Source organism: Schistocerca piceifrons, chromosome 10 (assembly GCF_021461385.2).
Source record: "Schistocerca piceifrons isolate TAMUIC-IGC-003096 chromosome 10, iqSchPice1.1, whole genome shotgun sequence".
NCBI classification, from domain to species: Eukaryota; Metazoa; Arthropoda; class Insecta; order Orthoptera; family Acrididae; genus Schistocerca; species Schistocerca piceifrons.
In genome coordinates this window covers 818,446-831,891 of record NC_060147.1, presented here as the reverse complement: position 1 = coordinate 831,891, position 13,446 = coordinate 818,446, and positions in this window count along the sequence as shown.

Sequence of the window (13,446 nt, the reverse complement as noted above, 5' to 3'; positions counted from 1 at the left end):
TCTTACCTTTGCCGCTGTACCATTACAATATGAACGCAACACAACCGATCTGGAGCCAAGTTAAGGGGGTTTTGCCGCGAGAAATGGCAATACTGTTAAGCTGCCAGGCGCAATGGAACTGACGCACGCGGCTTTTTCTCGCGCCTACGCAGAACGCTGGTGGGGTACTGAACGGCAAGACTTGAAAGAAGAGGAGAAAATGCGGCGCCTTGGCGGCTTCGTGCATTCTGTTGTTGATAGGCTTGTTGTCGACACAGCAGGTGACAGTTCCAGAACTGAAATGTATTTCTCGGAGCTGAGAGATTACCAGACGACTGACTGAAATTAATACCTTCAGTGGCTTCAGTATTCAATAGTACGGTGAAATCCCTGCAGTATGCTTTTGCATCACGCACACCTCGCCCACAAAAAGCTTAAGTTAGGAATTTTCATCACTCTTGTTTGTACCTAAGACTACTACGTCAGGTGACAACGAGTACAGTTTATGCTTTCCGTCTGGTCACCTAAGAAGCGCGCAGTAGTGCTGGGAGTTTTGCCGAATATTATTTCATTCTCTTCAGAAATTAAATGACATTCGAAGCGATATTGTTTCTCTGGCCGCCTCTTTTCACGCCCGAACTGCAACTGCTCACACCATTGCAGACCAGCCGGACCGCTGGCTCACCAGTGCTGTACAAGTTAAATGCTGTTGTCCCGCCTTATCGCTCAGTCTGCATCAAACGTACCCTTACGATCGTACTTGGCTGTACTGGTCACAGCTTGGCTCCGCTCCACGCGAAAAAATCTAACGAGATTCAAGCAAACGCGGAAGAATACGTGGCGTAATGTTTATATAAGGTTTATCCTTATGGTGAACAGAGTATACCATATTCGAGGTAAACATATCAAAGTGTATTTGACCACCAAGCCTTGACCTCTCCGCTGAGGTGTACGTTGTTACACCAGGGCCTAGCCAGATGGACCATCCCACCACAGGAGTACGGCTATGAAGTAGTCCGTATCAGTGGCAAGGGCAAGGGGGTAGCGGATGCTGTATCCAGACTTCCGATTTCAACGTGCTTTTAACGAAAGATCCACTGCATAAACAGTATTATCTACAAACGTGCAAACATATAGAGTCACTACGGGATGCAGATACAAAATGAGCAAAAGTAAACGGTATGCTCGCAAAACAGCCTAATCGTAAGTTATCATGGTACTACCAAGTGCACAATTATGTATTGTTTCGTAGGCAAGGAAACCAACCTGATTCCTGGTGTCTTTGCATTCCAGACAGATTTAAAGAACTTGTTGTATGGCGCACACACATATAACATGGGAACACTTTGGTCTCGAGAAATGCAAGCGAAAGATGGCACAGTACTGTTACATTCCAAAGTTGCACCGGTGGGTGCATACTTCATACGCACGTGTACAGTGAGTGTGTCAGGAAAGTAAACCACTAAAAGCTGAAGTAGCTCTGCTTCCTATACTGACTCACAAACATGGTGAAATGATTTCGATCGGCGTATCTGGTCCACATCCACAAGGAAGAAGTGGAGTCAAATACTTGGTCACTTTGTACGACTTATTTACAAAATATGTGCGACTGTTTGCCGCGAACTCCGCCACATTATTGTCCGTTAATGCACCAAATTTCATTGGCAGAAAGTGGGAAAGTTTTTTGCTAGAACATGACATCAAGCAGATTTCGATAAGTAATTTTCATCCCGAATCAAATCCTACCACATGGATTTTTAGAGAATTCAACCGCCTCATTAGAATGTATGTACCTCACCTGAAAACCAAATGGGTTGAATTCGTTACGCCATTTGAACAAGTGGTAAACGATCTGCCGCATACTTACATAAAGCAAACGCCAGTCTCGCTCATGTTTGATACTCCCGAGAGATGAGCGGATGAAAAAAATAAATAAATAGATAAATAAATAAATAAAATTATTTAACCACTAAGCTCTCGGGCGTATCAAACATGATTATTTTTTAATAATAATAAAAAAAGCTCTGACCAGTATGGGACTTAACATCTGAGGTCATCAGCCCCCTACAACTTAGAACTACTTAAACCTAAACACTGGACTCGCATTCGGGAGGACGACGGTTCAATCCCGCGTCCGGCCATCCTGGTTTTCCGTGATTTCCCTAAATCTCTCCAGGCAAATGCCGGGATGGTTCCTTTGAAAGGGCACGGCCGACTTCCTTCCCTAATCCGATGACCTCGCTGTCTGATCTCCTCCCCCAAAAACAACAACTTAAACCTAACTAACCTGCCCGAGGCAACTTAAAGCTAACTAACCTGCCCGAGGCTGGATTCGAACCTGCGACCGTAGCAACAGCGCGGTTCCGGACTGAAGCGCCTAGAACCGCTCGGCCTCAGCGGCCGGCGGAAATAAATATTACCAATGATATACACATATATAGGTAGCACCACAAGGTGCATAAAACTACTGACATTTGTTTGATATTAGAAGCAGTAATGATTTTATAGTTCTAAGTATTTGCTGAATATAAGTAGTAGTTAGGAAGTTTTCTTCTGTTTGTTTTCATGAAAGTATGGTTATGTTGTCAAAAGTGACTATGTTGTGAGAAAGTATCACTACAGCACTAAAACTGTGAAATATGAAAATACGGACTGAGTATCCAGACTGAGATTTTCACTCTGCAGCGGAGTGTTCGCTCAAATGAAACTTCCTGCCAGATTAAAACTGTGTGCCGGACCGAGACTCGAAATCGGGACCTTCACCTTCAAAGGTCCCAAGTTTGCGTCTCGGTCCGACACACCGTTTTAATCTGCCAGGAAGTTTCAAGGACTGAGTATTTTGTCAGTGAAAATATTTTCAGCATTAGTTACATGAACTCAAGAAGTTTGGCAAGTTTATTCTGGAAGATAGTTTGCGTAGATCATTTAAAGTGTAGATAAGACAAAGTGATGAATAAAAGACAAATGAGAACCAAAATTATGTTTTTTATAATTTGTTAACTAGTATAAACATAATCAGATGAACTGCTACCTGCAACTAGGTGTATATAGAACAAGAGACGGTAATAGTCAGTGTAAATAGTCACCTTGTAGTAAACTTTTTTTTTCAGGTTTAGTTTCTATGGCATAAATATGCGATACCCCTATACATTGAATACTACTGAAGAACAGTTAGTTAAACCTGGTAGTGAACTGTATGCAAACAGAATGCATTCTCTTATCACACCTGTGCTAATAGAGTCACACTAAATTGAGCTGATTGTTTATTGAAAGGAAAATGTACAGGCCATGGAATAACTACACTTAGGCAATAAATATTAGTATGTAAGCAGCATGAAAGATAGTATTTCTAGTTCACAAGTCAAACAGAAGCCATTACAAAGTGATACTGAACTGATACTTTATTTTGTATGCGAATAATTATGTATATGCCAATCTCTTACTTGTCTATTTCACGTAAGTTGATAGGAATTCCATTTTGAATTAGAGAACTGCTGTGCAAACGTACACTGGCGCAATTTAATCAGCTTGATCCCTTATATGTTGAGAGATGTGAGACCTTGAGTTATGAATTTATGTGGAGCAGGAGATTACATTTTTGCCACATGCGATTTCGGAGGCATATGTTAACACGGTGACCGCGGTCTGTGTTGTTTGGATTTTGCTTGTGCTTTGCTCTTTGGTGATCCGTACCTAGAACAGGATTATTTCGTGGTTACAGGGTAACATGACGGTAACGTAGGTAATGGTGCTCAATCGGTCGAACATAAAAAGAGAGTAAAAGATTTTTGTGGGCATCAGACGACGAGCAATGGATTGTAACAAACAGGGACAACATACCAAAACACGCGAGCGACACATTATTCATGTAAAGTACGCCACTTGTAAGAAAGACAAATTTAAAAACTGTGTCAGTTAATTTGTAGAAGTAAACGCGATCCAGGGAACGTACAGACTTGTGTGCATAAGAAGAAGGGACTCATTTATTCGTGAGTGTTTTCATAAGTGAAGATTGCGACGTGAACTGGTGGGCAATGGTCGCAATAGGATACTCGAGAGAGTGACGTTGTGAATCTAAAATGTACAAATTAAACAAGTGTTACGTGAAGTGTCAAAACTCACCGTTGTAAACTGCATGCCCGCCAACGCAGTGAGAAGTCCTGCACACACACGCACGTTGACACACGTATCCGCACACAAAAGTGACTTAGTGAACTTACAAGAAGTATTATCCCACTGGGCAGGCAATGGACAAGTAGAAAACCACCTCGTCAATAAACAAACACCGTCTGAAAGCGTGATTTAATTGTCGCTGCACACACACTTTGCAATTACACACTGAGTGAAAATTTTTTTATGTAACAATTCTACGCAGTGCCTCTGCAGAGACTTTCTTACAATGCCTGCGGTGAACACTCAACACCATAATCGACTGCAGTTTGTTGACGTACTCAGCGGACAAGAAATCGACTCGCGTAGTTTGTAAATACGCCATGATGTGTACACAGTGGTGCCAACTACAAACTAGTGACAAATAAAGTTCCCTAAAGATAGACCTGGCTCACAAGAACAATACACACGAAAGACAATAATGAAAGTGAAATCTGTTGTACTAATCAAACTTTTTTCTAGCGCAGCTCTGCGATATTGAACTAATTTTCTGGAGCTGATATTGCTTTGCTTTGATTTTCGTGTATCAACGGGGAAGCCGTTTCAGCCACGATGGGCGTCCAGCCGGGCAGCGGGTTTCATTGAATCGCCGCCGGAGGTCACTGCTCGAGGCAACGGACCCGCCTCCTGCTCAACGTAGCGCGCCAAATTGAAAAAGTCTTGTGGCGTATCAACCAGTGTTTTGTAGTTACAGACAAGTGCGTCAAGATTCTTAAACAAAAAGATTAAAAAAAGACATGATTAATAGAGGAGGTAAACTCAGAAAGAACTTTTGTCTGTAATATTGTACTTCTGTGTATTTATTAAAAGTTTCTGAACATTTTCTACAAAGACAAATGTATTTGAACAAACTTAAAGAAACAGGTACACAAAGACAGCAAAGTGTACAGTGTATGTACCGAAGGTTTTCTCTAGGAGATCTGCCAAGTGGACAGCGTATTTTGTCAATAATTCTATTGTAATATGACGTTTATTTACTCCTCTGTAACACAATGCATACCAATCTTACCACAGTTGAAACCTTGTTGTATTTCTAGAGGCAAAATACGAAACAAGTGTTCAAGAAGGTAATAAAATGTTGCTTTCTGAATAATTAGTAGAGTATGCCCCAAACATTTAATTAGGGCTAAAATACATTAAGAATAAATTTACTCTGTGTAAATAAATCTGTAAAGTAAAGACAAAGGGTAATGATTTAGTATTGGGGATGTAGTTTTTGCTGTTCCGGTAAAGAATGTTCCACATAAATGTTTACATATTGCTCTATAAAAGCTGAAGGCAGTCGCTTAACTTGTTTTGGATTATATAAAAGCTGGCGCTGTGAGCTATCTCACTCTCTCGTTTGTTTTTCATTGCTGTATTATAAAATGTTCAAATGTGTGTGAAATCTTATGGGACTTAATTGCTAAGGTCAGGCCGGCTGGTAGTGGCCGAGCGGTTCTAGGCGCTTCAGTCTGGAACCACGTGAACGCTACGGTCGCAGGTTCGATCCTGCCTCCAGCACGGGTGTGTGTGATGTCCTTAGGTTAGTTAGGTTTAAGTAGTTCTAAGTTCTAGGGGACTGATGACCTCAGAAGTTAAGTCCCATAGTGCTCAGAGCCATTTTTTTGCTAAGGTCATCAGTCCCTAAGCCTACACACTACTTAACCTAAATTATCCTAAGGACAAACACACATACATCCATGCCCGAGGGACGACTCGAACCTCCGCCGGAACCAGCCGCACAGTCCATGACTGCAGCGCCTAAGACCGCTCGGCTAATTCCGCGCGGCTATAAAATGTTAAGTGTCGCTCACATATCTGTAACTTTTGGTTAAATAGTTACGTTAATTTAATGATATGAGCGGTGTTTGAATCAAGCAACCTATTTTCCTCTTCCATTAATGCCACATCTCAATTTATAAGGTTGCTTTTTTAGAAATTTTTCAGGCTGCAGCGAAGGAGAGTTGCCGACGAATTCTTTGGTGACCACAGCCGAACGCTACTAGTGTTCAATCGACATTTACTTTTTCAAACTTCTATTTCAGCGTCCCTGAGATCTCTTTTACCGATCTTTTCGATAAGTATCCGGGCTGTGCAATTACGCAAACTGTGTAATTTTGAGAAAGGTGACTGGCCTCTCAACAATGCCGTCGGTCAGATGGGAATCGGATGCCGGATGGCGGAATGAAATTCCGTTATTAACAAGAGAAAATTTTCTATGCACCATTTTACCTTTTCAGGAGCTTTGCCACCAGCAGAGGTGATTACACAAGTTTTATGGTATTATTCTATTTTTTTTAAACATCAGTAATATTCTACTAGGATTCCATTCACACCTGTCGATTTATTTGTTTGCAACTCTTTCAGTTGTTTCTCTACGCCGGGAATGCTTATCAATATACACTCCACACGCCAGTCTGTGCGATGGTCGAGTGATGGTACGTTTGTACGATTCTCCTGTGTGAACGATTTCTTGAACGCGCGGATAAATCATCGGCTTTCGCTTCATCTGCCGCACCAGACTGGTCGACGAGTGACTGCATGGAAGCGACTTAGCGGTTTTATGTAGGACCACAAAATCCTCGGGTTCTCGGACACATATTTTGCTAAGGTATGACGGTGGCAGTAGTTGTACGGTCCGTGCATAGGTCGTTTTACAGGTGCACGATTCTCTACTAACCTAAGCGTGTTTTGAACCGAGAGTGCAACAGCCTTTGCGTGCTCAGCATTTTCCAGATGGTTTCACATTATATTCAGGTCGGTCGAGTGAAATCTCTGCGCCCTAATCGTGCTGGACCCCTTCAAACTGGGCACTCACTGGGATGAAAATACTTTTGATATAACCTAGGTACAAAACTTGGCGTCTCTGTTGTTGGGTTCATGTTTCGTATTTCCATGTAGGCTGGCACAATCACTAACATTGCTGCAATACGGCCAATGTTGTAAGGTCGCAGTCTGACTACCTGTGCTGGCAGTGCCATCTATTGGCCTGTGCTGTAAGTTCATAGTACCGTGACTGGCCCAGCTGTGCAGTTGCCGGTTGAACAAAGCTCCAGAGGCCAATGGAATCTCTCTCAGATTCTATGTTGAATTTGCGGCTGAGTTAGGCCCCTCTTGTAACTTTAACCTGTCATAGATCCCTCTAACAAAAAACCATGCCTAATTCTTGGAAAAAGTACAGGTCACACCCATCTACAAGAAGGGTAGCAGAAATAATCCCCAAAACTACACTCCAATATCCTTGACATTGATTTGTTGTAGAATTGTAGAACAGTTTCTGAGGCCAAACATAAGGAGGTATCTTGAACTGAATGACCTCCTCCATGCCAACAAGCATAGATTCTGAAAACATTGATCACGTGAAACCCAACTTGCACTTTTTCAAATGACATGTATAAAGCTTTGGATCAATGCTGTCAGGTACAAGTAGTATTTCTTAATTCCTGAAAAGCATTTTACTCAGTACCACACCTACCCCTATTGTGAGAAGTACAATGATGTGGGATATCAAGTGAAATTTTTAATGGGATTGAGGACTTTTGGTAGGAAGGGCACAGCATGTTATCTTGGGTGTGCCTCAGGGAAGTGTGTCAGAACCCTTGCTGTTTGTGATGTATATTGATGACCTTACAGACAATATTAATAGTAACCTCAGCCTTTTTTGCATTTGGTGCAGTTATCTATAATGAAGTAGTCTGAAAGAAGCTGCATAAATATTCAGTCAGGTCTTCATAAGATTTCAAAGTGGTGCAAAGATTGGCAACTTGCTTTAAACATTAAAAAATGTAAAATTGTGCACTTCACAAAACAAAAAACACCATACTATTTTATGACTGTAATATCAATGAGTCACTGTTGGAATTGACTAACTTGTATAATTACCTGGGTGTAGCACTTCGCAAGGATATGAAATGAAATGACCGCATAGGCTCGGTTGTGAGTAAAGTAGGTGGTAGACTTCAGTTTGTTCATAGAATACTGGTGAAGCGCAGTCAGTCTACAGAGGAGATTGCTTACAAACCACTTGTGCGACTGGCTCTAAAATATTGCTCAAGGGTGCGGGACCTGTGCCAAATAGGACTAACAGGGGATATTGAATGTGTACAGAGGAGGACAACACAAATGGTCACAGGTTTGTTTGAATTGTGGGAGAGCTGAAGAAAGTGAGGTGGCGAATTCCTGAAGACAGACGTAAATTGTATTGAAAAGTTTACTAACGAAGTTTCAAGACACGACTTTAAATGATGACTCTGGGAATATACTACAACCCCCTCTATATCACTCACATAGAAACTGTGAGGATAAGATTAGAATAATTACAGTATGCACAGAGGCATTTAAACAATTATTTTTCCTACACTCCATACGTGAATGGAATGGGAAGAAATCCTGATAACTGGTACAACGGGATGTACCCTCTGCCATGCATTTCACAGTGGTTTGCAGAGTATAGATGCAGATGTAGATGTAGATGCTGTCACCAAGAACCTGACCCCCTCCACCTTCCTCCGACCAAGTGGGGGAGTAGCAGAATGTTTAGGAAGATAGGGCTGGTAAGTGCACTTGATGCCCAGACTGGGATTGGACCAGTCGTTGTGGCGACTGTGGGTCATTGTAGGACATCTCCGTCCTTAATCCTCTTTCTAGGCACGTAGTTCTCCAGACGATTTACAATGAATTCCTGTATCTCCTGTACTGGATACAGAGACATAGTCAAACGGATGTACCAACGATATTTGGAACTCAGGGCAGTACGAAAGAGTTAATACATCACGTGGGGCAATATTAATAGGACACTTCTACTGAAGCGTAGCTGTCGTCCAATTTTATTTTATTTTATTTTATTTATTCATCTATTATTTATTTTGGGAGAGGGGTGGGGCTCGTTGGGCAAGAGGATGATTCCGCCAGACAGCTTCCCTGGGCGTTCTGACTGTGACGCGCCGCAGCTTTTGCAAAGCGCCTTCATAGGGCTGCCCACCGATTTCTGTTTCACGCTATAGGAACTGGACGAGCAGAGAGGCCCTGCAGTCGAAGAGGAGGTCATCACTACCTTACTGGGTCCTGTGCCAACAGCTTTGGATGCCTTCGGCAGGAGACACGTGGCGACGTCTCCACTGCTGGCTTTGCCCTTTGCGATGGGACTCTCAGACGGAATCGCCTCTGCCGCCCCCTGACGCCCTGTAACGGGACATCCTCCTCTAGCATTGCTTTTCCTCAACAGTAGTTGCCGACACCAGTATTATTTTTCCAGTTTTGGACAGGTCAGTATTATCCCAGCTGCTTTTCTGAAAAAAAAATGGCTCTGAGCACTATGGGACTTAACTTCTGAGGTCATCAGTCCCCTAGAACTTAGAACTACTTAAACCTAACTAACCTAAGGACATCACACACATCCAGGCCCGAGGCAGGGTTCGAACCTGCGACCGTAGCGCACACGCGGTTCCAGATTGTAGCGCCTAGAACCTATCGGCCACTCCGGCCGGCTTTTCTGAAAACTTTCGGATAATTTTATATACAGTATGCTATACTTCCAGCTAAAATTTATGAATAGGATTTACTTCATTTTCGATGTTATAATCCATAAGTACTAGTTCTGAATGTACAGTTAAAATTATTTTTTAGAAACATTTGAAATTACAAACTATTGGCACGCTTAAAATTTCTATTATTAATTGCGCAATACTGTACTGGTTACTATGTTTATTTGTCGATTCATTTATGAAGCAATAATAGAAAGTAATAATGAACAGAAACTACCAGAAATTCATACATCAAGAAAAACTGTAAACCCTTTGCGATATGGCTATTTTTGCAGAGTGTGGGAGTCCTCTGACGTAATCGGACGTATTTTTGTATTTTGTGCGAACAATGTGCAACAACAATCTTGAAATTTATTTAGGTCAATCCAACTGTGAGGACCTAAAATGTGACATTTTCAGCATCAAGATCCAGACACCTAGAAAAGAAGAACTGTAGGCAACTCTAGACGAAAAGCTAAGTAAACTAGAAACTTTATTTCAATTCTAGCTACTCTCAAATCTTCAGAAAAGAGTAATGTAGACCGTAGATGGAATTAGGAAGGAGTGGGGAGACTACAGCCCGCTCCCGTACTACTAACTACATGAAGGCTACCCTTCAGCGATTTGGGATCTTTCACCGTGTCATTTTCACGCCTTTGGCGATCTGAAGAAAGACATGCGTGTGAGTCGGTTCCAGCGCGACAAGGAAGTGGAAGAGAGCGTGCGGTTGTGGATCCGTCAGAGGCCGACCGCGTTCAAGGAAACAGGAGTCGGTCGTCTGGTCTCTCAGTGGGATAAATGTCTCAACGTTTGTGGTCATCGCTTTTGAATGGGACCATTCCACGGCTCCTTTGTGTCGGATGTTCGGGTTTCGTTGGACTGTCCCACACAAAAATTAGATTACTTCACATGTCGTACTGGGGAGACTTAGCTGTTGCAACACATTTCAGTTTAATATATTCTCTTCTGCCATTCTGAAATTGCAAAAATTACTCCGGAAAAGAGGAATACAATAATAATTCCAATCTCAAAGAAAGCAGGTGTTGGCAGAAGCGAAAATTACCGAACTATCAGTTTAATAAGTCACGGCTGCAAAATATTAACGCGAATTCTTCACAGACGAATGGAAAAACTAGTAGAAGCTGACCTCGGGGAAGATCAGTTTGGATTCCGTAAAAATATTGGAACACGTGAGGCAATACTGATCCTACGGCTTATCTTAGAAGAGAGATTAAGGAAAGGCAAACCTACGTTTCTGACATTTGTAGACTTAGAGAAAGCTTTTGACAATGTTGACTGCAATACTCTCTTTCAAATTCTGAAGGTGGCAGGGGTAAAATACCGGGAGCGAAAGGCTATTTGCAGTTTGTACAGAAACCAGATGGCAGTTATAAGGGTGGAGGGGCATGAAAGGGAACCAGTGGTTGGGAAGGGAGTGAGACAGGGTTGTAGCCTCTCCCCGATGTTATTCAATCTGCATATTGAGCAAGCAGTGAAGGAAACAAAAAAATTCGGAGTAGGTATTAAAATCCATGGACAAGAAACAAAAACTTTGAGGTTCGCCGATGACATTGTAATTCTGTCAGAGACACCAAAGGAAAGAGCAGTTGAACAGAATGGATAGTGTCTTGGAAGGAGGATATAAGATGAACATCAACAAAAGCAAAACGATGATAATGGAAAGTAGTCGAATTAAGTCGGGTGATGCTGAGGGAATTAGATTAGGAAATGAGACACTTAAAGTAGTAAAGGAGTTTTGCTATTTGGGGAGCAAAATAACTGATGATGGTCGAAGTAGAGAGGACATAAAATGTAGACTGGCAATGGCAAGGAAAGCGTTTCTGAAGAGGAGAACTTTGTTAACATCGAGTATTGATTTAAGTGTCTGGAAGTCGTTTCTGAAAGTATTTGTATGGAGTGTAGCCATGTATGGATGTGAAACATGGACGATAAACAGTTTAGACAAGAAGAGAATAGAATCATTCGAAATGTACTGCTACAGAAGAATGCTGAAGATTAGATGGGTAGATCACATAACTAATGAGGAGGTACTGAATAGGATTGGGGAGGAGTTTGTGGCACAACTTGACTAGAAGAAGGGATCGGTTGGTAGGACATGTTCTGAGGCATCAAGGGATCACAAATTTAGTACTGGAGGGCAGCGTGGAGGGTAAAAATCGTATAGGGAGACCAAGAAATGAATACACTAAGCAGATTCAGGAAGACGTAGGTTGCAGTAGTTACTGGGAGATGAAGAAGCCTGCACAGGATAGAGTAGCATGGAGAGCTGCATCAAACCAGTCTCAGGACTTGAAGACCACAACAACAACTCCGGAAAACTAAGGTTATTTCAAACATGCGCATATATCTAGGCACAAATAAGGTACTGAAATAAAATAAAGAGTTGTAATCGAGAAAAATCTTGTCAGCGCTGCATTTAATAATCTGTTTGTTACGTTATTACTCCACTGTATACCAACTGTCAGTAAGAGAAATAAAGTTAAGAAGACGTCTTATCAGAAACCAGTATCAAGGAACATACATTTTGAAACAGATGCTGTTGGCAACGAATACAAACTACTATTTTCGAGACACAGAAATTTGTTAAGACATTAAAGCAACTCAGTTTATTTGTAAGAATCACATATTCTCTGGTGAAAGACCTCCTTCTGTTTCAAGGTACAAGATGGTGCACGACCAGAGAAGTGCGGCTTAACTGTCCACATGTTGTGATAAATAGTTACAAAAACATAGAAAATTTTAGTCGCTCTAAAACCTGTAACTGAAGAATTACAAACATATTTTTGATATATTATACAGCAGTTCAAAGTGTAGAACTCTTAAATTTACAGACGCTGCACAAAACAGAACCTCATGTCTAACAACAAGAACAATAACAACGACAATTGTAAAAAATGCCAGAAATTGCTAATGAGGGTTTCTAGCGTGTGTTCCTTCAGAGCATCCTAAAATCAGTCACTAGCTTGAATCACCGACCAGGAAACATCGTGCTACACTGTTCTCCACGTATTGCCCTCTCCCCTACCTCATTTCAATGGCATTCGATATCTGCCATAAGGTAATTGAAAGTTTGTTAATGTTGCGTGGAAATGCATCGGGAAAGGACTTGAGAAATTTGCCGGATCGGAGAAGGAAGCTTATTGTAAAACGCCCACTGCGACGTAAACACCGCCAAGTCATGGGATGACTATGTTCACGTATACAGCTGGCGGTAGAGTCGCGAACACAAAGTGTAAAAGCGCAGTGCATGGGCGGAGCTGTCGGCTGTACTGAGGTGCCATGTACCGCAAGTCTCTAGAGGAACGGAAGGTTCCAAATGATTGGAAAAGAGCACAGGTAGTCCCAGTCTTCAAGAAGGGTCGTCGAGCAGGTGCGCAAAACTATAGACCTATATCTCTGTCATCGACCTATTGTAGAATTTTAGAGCATGTTTTTTATCACGTATCATGTCATATCTGGAAACCTAGAATCAACTCTGTAGGAATCAACATGGATTCCGGAAACAGGATCGTGTGAGACACAACTCGCTTTACTTGTTCATGAGACCCAGAAAATATTAGATACAGGCTCCGAGGTAGATGCCATTTTCCTTGATTTCCGGAAGGCGTTCGATACAGTTCCTGATAAAGTAAGAGCCTACGAAATATCAGACCAGCTGTGTGGCTGGATTGAAGAGTTTTTAGCAAACAGAACACAGCATTTTGTTCTCAATGGAGAGACGTCTACAGATGTTAAAGTAACCTCTGGCGTGCCACGGGGGGAGTGTTATGGG